Raw genomic sequence first — 9607 nt, 5'->3', positions numbered from 1 at the left:
ATTTGGAATACAGGCATAACAGATGCATAATCTAATTATTGTAGGTGACCCTAGTTGTATTCTATATGCCCTCAACAGAGCCCTCACAAGTCGTGGAGTGCCTTTCAGCATAAAAATGTTCTGAGAAAATACCAACCTTTGCTAAAGGCCAGAGCAGACACCATACATGAAAGAGTGCTCCAAAATAGCATTGAAGTGCACATAAACAATGTGTGTCCTCTGTGCAAGGACGAATTCCACCATCTCATTCCTGTCCTGTTCCTGAACTTTGGATGTCAAGGCCCTCTGGGATCTGATAATGAGCTTAAAATATTTCGTTTATGAAATTAGCTCTTATAACACACATGGTCGTTTTAAAAGATTCCAGTGCTGGAGCAGTACTGGAAGGGCAGTATATCCACAATGGAAACACCTCCTAAAACTGAGGATTGATGTTTTGCTCCATGAAAGTGGTTGCTACTTGCAGTACCTATACATGCCAATATCTTTGGAAAGCAGAAACCCACTGAAAATCTTCACCACAATCTCCCCCGGTCTGATGCTGAGGTATAAATGGAATGTGTGCATTCTTTCCTCACACCAAGACACAACAATACACAATTATGGGTGCTTCCCATGTTGTTCTTGCTGTGGGACAGACAGAGTCTAGCTCAGAAGCACCATGGTGAAAAAGCACAACCCTAATTGCCTTGAAATTGGGTCTAGAGGGAGCAGTTTCCTGTCTAAACCTGCTGTGCTAATTATAGTCCTGCAAAATGAACCTGAACTCTGACCCATGTTTGCAGACTCAGGGCTCAAAGAGAGCCCTTGGCCAGCATCCAGTGGCAGTCTCCAGGCAGTGTGTCCCAGAGCCCGAGAGTCACCAGGAAAGCAGATCCTCCATGTGTGCAGTGACAGAGGAGAAAAAAAGTTGGCTGGACAAAGAGATTATAAACAAAATCTGTATCACAAACAAGGTGGGTGGAAATTTAAGAAGAGGGAAGATGGCAAATGAGCCTTGTGAAAGTACATTTGTGTAACCACAACCTGGAAAATAAAGATTGTTTAATAATTGAGATATGAAATTGAAGGGAGTCCAAGTTCAGACTCTGGTTCTTGTAGACACTTGTTTCATATTTTTCATCATGTCAATGATTCTGTGCTTCAGAGCTTAGAAAAGGCTTTGAAGAAAAAGTGCCAGGTGTCCTTCTCTTGCAAATGGGGAACTTGTAATTCCTCTCTACATATCTCATTTTTTTGCAGGAACCCTTCCCCCTCCCTCTCATGAAGGATAGTTCAAAGATGCAGACATAGCTACAGACTTCACATTCATAATGTGTAAGTAGACATGGCCATAAAACTCTAGCTTCTGAAAGAAAGAAAATGTATGAAAAATAACTTTAAAAAGTCATTTAAATGTGTCCAAAGTTTAATTTCCTGGGGGTTTTTCAGCAATGGCAAATTGAGCTGAGACTTCTTGGATCCTTGGTAATTATCAGGCATCCTGAAACCATAGTCTGCTTGATGGTTTACATCCTATAACTGAGATTCTTGACATATCTCTGAGATATTTGACATATGAATGGAAATAATGTTATTTAAAAATTCAAATGCAAAAAATAATATCTTAGAGGGCATAAATTAATGAAGATAGTTTCTGTCAATCTATAAGAAATGTGTCTTTCCACATGGGTCAGCAGTGGCATGTAAACTATCCTTAGCAAGTTTTCCTGGAAAGGTGTAGCAGAAAAATAAATCATTGTACCTGTTCACTAGGACCTTGGGGACTGGAAGCGCTTCCCACAGAACCACAGAATCATATCTTGAGTTGGAAGGGACCCACAAGGGCCAAAAAAGTCCTGTCCCTGCACAGAATATCCTGACAATCCCATCAAGTGCCTGAGAACATTGTCCAAACATTTCTTGGACTCCATCAGGTGTGGGGCTGTGACCACTTCCCTGGGGAGCTCATTCCAGTGCCCAGCCTCCCACTGGGTAAAAAACTGATATCCAGCCTAAACTTCCCCTGACTTTTCTTCAGGCCATTCCCTCTGTCACTGGTGAGCAGAGAGAAGAGATCAGTGTCTGCTTCCCTGCTTCCCCTCCTGAGGAAGTTGCAGTCTGCAATAAGGTCTCCCCTCTGACTCATTCAGGCTGAACAAACCAAAACCTCAGCTGCTCCTCCTGTGGCTTCCCCTCCAGACCCTTCACCATCCTCACAGCCCTTTGGATACTCTCTAATAGCCCTGTATCCTTCCTACACTGCAGCACCCAGAACTGCACACTTTTTTAAAAGAGCATTTTTAAACAGGTCAATTAATTCACTGCAGTCAGTCACAAATCCCGTTTAATTTTCCTTCTAAACCTGGAAGAAGGCATTATAGCCATGGGTGCATGATTAGACATTAAGTGTTTAAGGACAGTAGGCTTTTTCTTAAGAGGGTTTTCAAAAGCATCCAATTTCACCCTCGTTGATGAGCCTCCTAGCCAAATACAAAATGCCTAAAACATGTGTAGGATCATGCTTTATGGATTAATTGATTTCAGACAGAAGCAATGAATGGAACGTGTTAAATCAAAATGAGACCCTGGCCTAAAATTCTTCAATCTTTAGTAAGGAGGGCTGATGATTTTCTCTTCAGCCTCAAAAGGGTAATTGTAATTCAGTTCCAAAATTCTTTGCCCTGACAAATCTGAGCATTGTTTATCAATTCACCCAACTAAATCCATCTGACAGCGGCACGAGGTTCTGAAAGGTTTTGCAGCCAGGATGGGATTATTGGTGTCTCGCCTGTTACCAGAGGTAACTGGGTACAGCCATCAACACTGCTGACATGGTGATGACAAGGGGAAACATCCAAGAGTCGACTGCTTTTTTGCTAAAAGTTTTTCTGAACTTGGCTGTGTGAAAAATTGGAGTAAATGGAATGTTCAGCTTTCAGGTTTCCAGGTGATGTTAGTCACACTGGAATTAATAACACTTAGAAGCAAAATGCCTTCTTGCCAAAATACAAAGTTAACTCTGGAAGAAATTAAAATATTTTCATTAATGCAGGCACTGAACATAATTGAGAATACATCTGTTTTTATCACATGAGAAGCCCATAAAGCATCCAGCACTTTCAGGATTAGGGAACAAAAGGAATATACGGCCATCGGCACGATGGAATTTCCATCACAGCAGACAAGAAACCCATGTTTTCACATCTCAACACGAAAGAAAAAATGAACACATGCCTTGGAATTATGACACTGTGGTTGAATTTCCAAGAAATCTTAGCAGCTGTGATTGAGCCAAATGCCTCAAGCCAGGAATCCTGATGTGAACACATTAGATGAGGAGAGAGTGTTTGGGATGCTTGTGGCAAGGAACGTCTTCAGGCTGAGAGAGGTCAGAAGAGCTGCTCAGAGAGCAGGTCAGGCTGCTGTGCTGGTGAGAACAGCGTGGAACCAGGGCTCCTCTCGAAGGGACTAACATAGAAAACAGATATTAATTAAAGAAAGCAATAACTCCTTGATGCATTCATAGCTGGCTGATGCTTCTGAGCTCTAGGGTAGTCAGGTGATAGAGAATCTTCATTCTGAAGAACAGACTCCAAAACAGATCTTCAAGAGAAAGCCTGAGCAAAAGACTTATCTTTCAGCTGTGTTTTCTGCAATTCCTTGCTCCTTTCTTAGCTCCTTGTCTGTCTCAGACACTCAGATACAGCTCAAAGGAAAAATAAATTTTCATGTTAAAAAAAAAGACTAAGATTGCAGAATCAAATCCTGATAAACATGTCACTTCGAATTTTCATTCAATAGGTGTTCAAATCTCTGTCTTCAGGAGAGTGAAAGAATGGGGAACTGGAGATAGGTACATTTTGACTGGCATGTGCAGTCCATACAGCAAATGGGACTGTTAGGATTTCATTTTGATAATTCCTCCCAAAAGAGAACTGGGAAGTCCTCTGCTCACATGAACATTTTAAAAATCATGTGAGACTCCTAAAGTCACATTGGAGTGTCTCACAATGATTCCTTAGTAGCTGCTAATGATTTATCAGATTTTTAAGCCATGAAACAGCTGACCCATGAGGTGCATCAGCCCTGGAAGAAGTCCTCAGACTATGCCCTAGGCTGCTCTGTCTCTCCTGCAGAGGAACCTGCTGAGCTGGAAGCACATCTTCAGCCAACACCTGTGGGTGATCATCCCCTTCAAAGGCTCCGGAAAAACTTACTCCTGACATTTTGTAAATTATAGGGGAAAAAATTGAAGTGTTATTAGTAAATATTAGAAAATGTAGTTTTCTGTAGTTACCTCTTTCCATTATCTACAGTGGCTACCGCCATATTAGTGAATTAGATAAAGATGGAACTTATCTCTGACTTCCTACCCAGATGAATCCTCTGTGTAAGACAGGCAATTTCTCCCAAGTTTCCTGGCCCTGGATTGTCACCATCACTTCACATCATTCTCCTTTTCAGAATAATTAGTTCTGAGAGACAAAAAATAATATCAGGGAACACAGGAAGAGACAAGATAAATGTTTTTTGGTCAGGATGAAACATTTAAAATTACGCTGTTGATGAAGATCAGAAAGGATTGAAGTCACCCAGACATTTGGGGAAGTAGTGAAACACCTGGCCCCAGACTGATGTTGATTTCTTGAGGAATGATGAAATAAGGGCCTTTGACTCCCTTGATGATACAGGGACTCATGTTTGCTGTACAGACATTTTCCCCGAGTCAATTAAAAATTTTCAAAAAAAAAGAAAGATAAACTCACATTTTCTACTGTGCTTTTAGGTCTTTGGAATGGAATACAGAAAATACTCCACTATTTCAAATTAATAGCCGGAAGACTGAAAATGTCTGCCTTGGTCTTTGTGGTGGAAGAGTGACTGAATCCTCCACGACAAAATCTCCTCAAGCAGCCAAGGCCATATGCAAGAAGGAATACATTGCCATATCCTTCCTCTTTTTTCTCTTTTCTGCATTTTGCGCAGCAGTTGGTTCTATCAACACTTCATTTTTCTTCATTGAGGATCAACCTTTTATCCCAAAGGAGCGCTGAATAGTAGCCTGAGCCTTTTCAGAGTTTTGAATGTTTGGATTCCTTCAGCAGAGAAGAAAAATGAAAGAAAACTTCAGCTCTTCATCTGAAGGCTGTGTCTGACCCACCAGCTACTGGAAGACAATTTGGAAAGTTTTAAAATCTCCTGACAGCTTTGGCCATTAATAACTGAGATGATACACAGTTTTTTGAGACTGCCAACAACCTTGTCTGTCCAGGGTTTTGTCACAACTCCATTGATTATTTTTATGTAACTTAACACATTCATCTAGTAAAGTTGTTAGCAAGAAGACTCTGGAAGGTAATAAGAAAACCCATCAGGTCTCTGTGGAAGGATGTCTGGCTCCATGCTCCATAGCCGTTTTCAGCTCACCCCAGTACTGGTGCAGACCCTCCCAGTTCCATCACTGGGGTTTTGCTGTGGATTTATGAATCTCTGTGACATCTGTAATTTCCACTTGCATAAGCAAGTAGAGTGGTGTTGTCTAGAAGAATCACAGAGAAACCTGGCACTGCTAAATGCTTTTAAAGTTTCCCTTCAGCTGCGAATGGTACTCTGTACTTTGGGAATTTAAAATAAGAGGTCTTGATGCAGCTCTCAGCATCAGCAAATTGTTTCTGTATTCATCATATTTGCTGCCTGTCTGCAGGGATTGACCCAGAGCTGTAATAAAAATTAATGCTCTTCACATGCCACCAACTCCACAGGTTCAGCCAGAAAGAGCAGTGCCCAGTGGAGGCTGCAGCCACTGGGGCAAAACAAATATGTGAGAGTAAATTTGATGGGCTGGCATTGTGACAGATCAGGAGATGATGATGCACAAGAGAAAGCTTTCAGAAATCTTCTTTCTGGGTTGTTAGCTGGGCATTTAAAAATGATGTAAAGACTTCACAATCATGGGGACCAATTAACAATGTATCTTAGCAGGGTGACAACATATTGTGGGTATGTGTGTATATAGAAAATGTACTGTGTCCTAACAGAGATTAGCACATCATTCCTGCCTAAGAATTGCTGAAAATGGTCTGCCTTGTGCTTTGTTTTAAGTGTTACTAACAAGTAGCATGGAACATGCCTGTTGCACATTGTACTTGGAGGAAGACAGCAAATAGCTCATTATTCACATTTCCCTGTGTAATCACAGCAATATTTCAGTTGCATTGAGTCTCTGGTTTGTCTCATGATGCACACCTCTGGAAGGAGACTAGCACAGACAGAGGGAACATTTTGTGTTCAACTGTTCACCCTGCTTAACCCAGACCCTCCTTCTCCTCCCAGGCAGCACCAGCTGATGCTCAGACACGTGCTCTGAGTGGGGACATCTGTCCCCCCTGCAGACCTCTGGTCCTTCTTACAAAAAGTCAACACCTAGGTTAGCAGTCAAATGTCATGATCTGATATTTGATGTTTTTGCCTCTTGCCCTGGTTCTGTCTGAACTGCAGCCCACAGGATGTTGGGGGGAAGTTGGAATTTTGCCCCAGCTGTTTCACAATTAGCCACAAACCAGGCTCAGCCCTGCAGCACTCTCCCTTTCTAAGGCTGGGGCTTGGTGGTCTTGCAGTGTCAGCAAGTTTGTTTTGCTCTTCCCTGACCATTGCTCTCATCAGGGAAGACAGATTTGAAGCCAGAGAGATTTTGGCTGTGGGCTTCAGTGGGAGAAGACCTCAGCTCTATTTGACTTTCTGGCTTTTTTCAAAGTACTAAGAACTTCAGGCTGCTTCCAGGGCCGGACACTTTCTTGGCCAGTTGCAGGAAGTGTTCCTGATCTGGCTGCAGTACAAGTGGCCAGAATTTCACTTGGATGAATTGTTCTTGTTGGAAACAATGTCTCCAATGTATTAGGCAAAAAAAAAAAAGGCTTTTCTTTTGATGTCAGCTGTTATGCAGGTTCTTTTATCTCAGCAGATTTTCATTCACAGACCTATTTACTGTGGTGATTGAGTGAAAATGCTGAGTGGGAATTAAAGATGTTGTGTCTCAGGCAGCACTGCAGTGCAGTTTGAATTTATTATTTTTTTATTTTATACTATTACCATTAGATTTTATCTACTACCCCTAAATGTTGCTCTTAGGGACTGTGAATCATCTGCTTTCTGCACAGCTCTATTCCTTTAATCAGCACTAAACTAAGTCCCCAAGCACCTTTTAACATTAAAACACTATATTAGTTTAAATTTTCTTCCTCCCTCTATTTTATATATTATTCACAATCATCATGAAATGTTAAGTAAATCTCAGGAAAAGTGGAAGTAGAACAGGTCTGAGTTCCCCAGAGCAGAAGCACAACAATCTTCTACCCACAGCATGTGGTACTTTTGGGGTCCCCTGACGAAGGAAATTATGAACTCTGACTCTATGTTCTTAGAAGACTAATTTATTATTTTATGATGTTATATTATATTAAAGAATGCTATACTAAAATATACTAAATAATAGTGAAAGGATACAGACAGAAGGCTACAAAGAATGATAATAACTTGTGACTCCTTCCAGAGTCTGACACAGGTGGAAGTGATTTGTCATTAAGTCAAAACAATTCACATGAAACCAATGAAACAATCACCTGTTGGATAAACAATGTCCAAACCACATTCCAAAGCAGCAAAACACAGGATAAGCAAATCAGATAAATATTGTTTTCATTTTTCTCTGAGGCTTCTCTTCTTCCCAGGAGAGAAATCCTGGGCGAAGGGATTTTCCCAGAAAATATGACAGTGACAACAGCAGGTAAAAAAAATTCTGTTAGGGATTGCTGCAGTTAAGGACAGAATCACAGCGCAGAAACCAGAATGGGCAGGGACTGGAGTCCTTGCTAAGCAAGGACTCTCACCTGGAGAGCAGAGGGATACCTGGCTGGGACTCTGCAGAGCACCCTCAGCTGCTGGCTTTGCATCAGAGGCTCAGCTTGAAGGTGTGGGAGAAGAGTTGTCTGAAACCAACATAGACAGTGAGAAGAAATGGCATAGAGTGGAAATAAATAATTAGGGGTTAAAGAGAAGAGCAAAAGCATCTGCAGAGGGCAGGAAGAAGAGTGGGCAGGAAAGAGGCTGAGTGCTGGCCAGCTCAGGCTCAGCAGCCCAGGGAGGGCTGTGGATATGCAGCAGGATTCTTCCAGGACAGCATTTCCTGTTGGCTCAGGGGCTGTGGCAAAACCAAAATCAGCTGGGGAATGTGGATTTCTTGATATGCTTCTGTGCTGGCAAAAGCATCACCATTATAAATGAAAAGTGCCCCTTTTTTGGAGTTTCACAAGCAATAGGACTGCTCCTCCACTAGTGTAAACTGATTTGTGCAGAAGGACCTGTCTGGAATAACTACCCCAGCTCCAGTGCCCTCACAAACAAGACATTTTTCTCACACAAACCTGACCTATGGCAGCGTCATAAGCTGGGTAGAAATGTAGTCTCCTCTAATTTACCTTTTCCTGAGGGTAATTTCTTACACTGCTGTACCTTGAAATCTACCTGCCCTTCCATTCCAGCCCCATCCTACAGCCCTCATGAAGTGACAGAAAAGGTGGATTCAAGCAAACAGTAAAAGCAACCCATGTAGATGTGTTTGGGGGCTTACATTGGAACAGCCAGCCTTTCATTGGTGCTGAAATGCAACTAAACCACTGTCACCAGCTTTGGGTCACCGACAGGTAAACACAAAGGGGAGCATGAGGTCCTCCACCAGAACAGCCTGATCAGCTATGGAGAGCTGCATGCAATGGAAAGGAATGAGAATAATAACAGCAAAGGCAAATTTCACCCACAATAAAAGGTGGTGGATTAAAGGAGTACATTAGATTTGCCTGGGCAGATCCCAAGCACCTGATCCCTGGGAATCATACTCAAAATTCAGCTTTCTAGCCTTCCATCAAGCTTCATTGATCTCCAGTCTGTGAGACAATGGCCTTACTGAGAGCTAAGCATAGCCCAAGGGATCTATTTTTAGCATGCTAAAATGTTCCAAAAAAGGTGATAAAAAAGGTGTAAATCTGCAGCTGGACTCCAGGGTGGAAGGTTGTGGGGAAGGGCTTGATGAAAAATGGCTTGTCAGAGAGAGTGCTCCTTTTGGAGCACTTGTGGCATCTTGGCAAAGGAATAATCCATTCCCTCATAAACACAGTCACCACTCTGAGTGCCACTGCTCTGAATCAGTGCAGCTTGCAGCCTCTGGCTCTGATGACATTTTTGACTTCAACTGAAAGGTAGGCCCATGGCTTTTCTGCCAAATTCAAGAGCCTCAGCCCTTGTTGAGGTGTTTATTACCAGGCATGAAAGGAGCAAACTGCCATGTAAGTGATCTGAAGCAAACACGTCTGTCAGAGTTTGCCTTCCCTCCTGCCAGCCAGCTGCTGTCTTTGAAAGCAGTCAGGCTTGTGATGGGGTTCTTGACTGTGTTGGCTGTGCCAGAAACAGCTTTTCAGGATGTTTTAACAAACATGGGAGCCTGTCTCCTGGGAGTGCTTGTCCTGGAGGAGTCCCTTGGGTGGGCATGCAGCCCTTGCATCATCATGTCCAAATTATTCAACCTTTGTCTTGCAGCCACAAGTTCTGACAGCTTGGGAGGCTGCAACAGAAA

This window comes from Pyrgilauda ruficollis, unplaced genomic scaffold, assembly GCF_017590135.1.
Source record: "Pyrgilauda ruficollis isolate IOZ18807 unplaced genomic scaffold, ASM1759013v1 scaffold48, whole genome shotgun sequence".
NCBI lineage: Eukaryota > Metazoa > Chordata > Aves > Passeriformes > Passeridae > Pyrgilauda > Pyrgilauda ruficollis.
Note: the sequence above shows the minus strand (reverse complement) of the source record.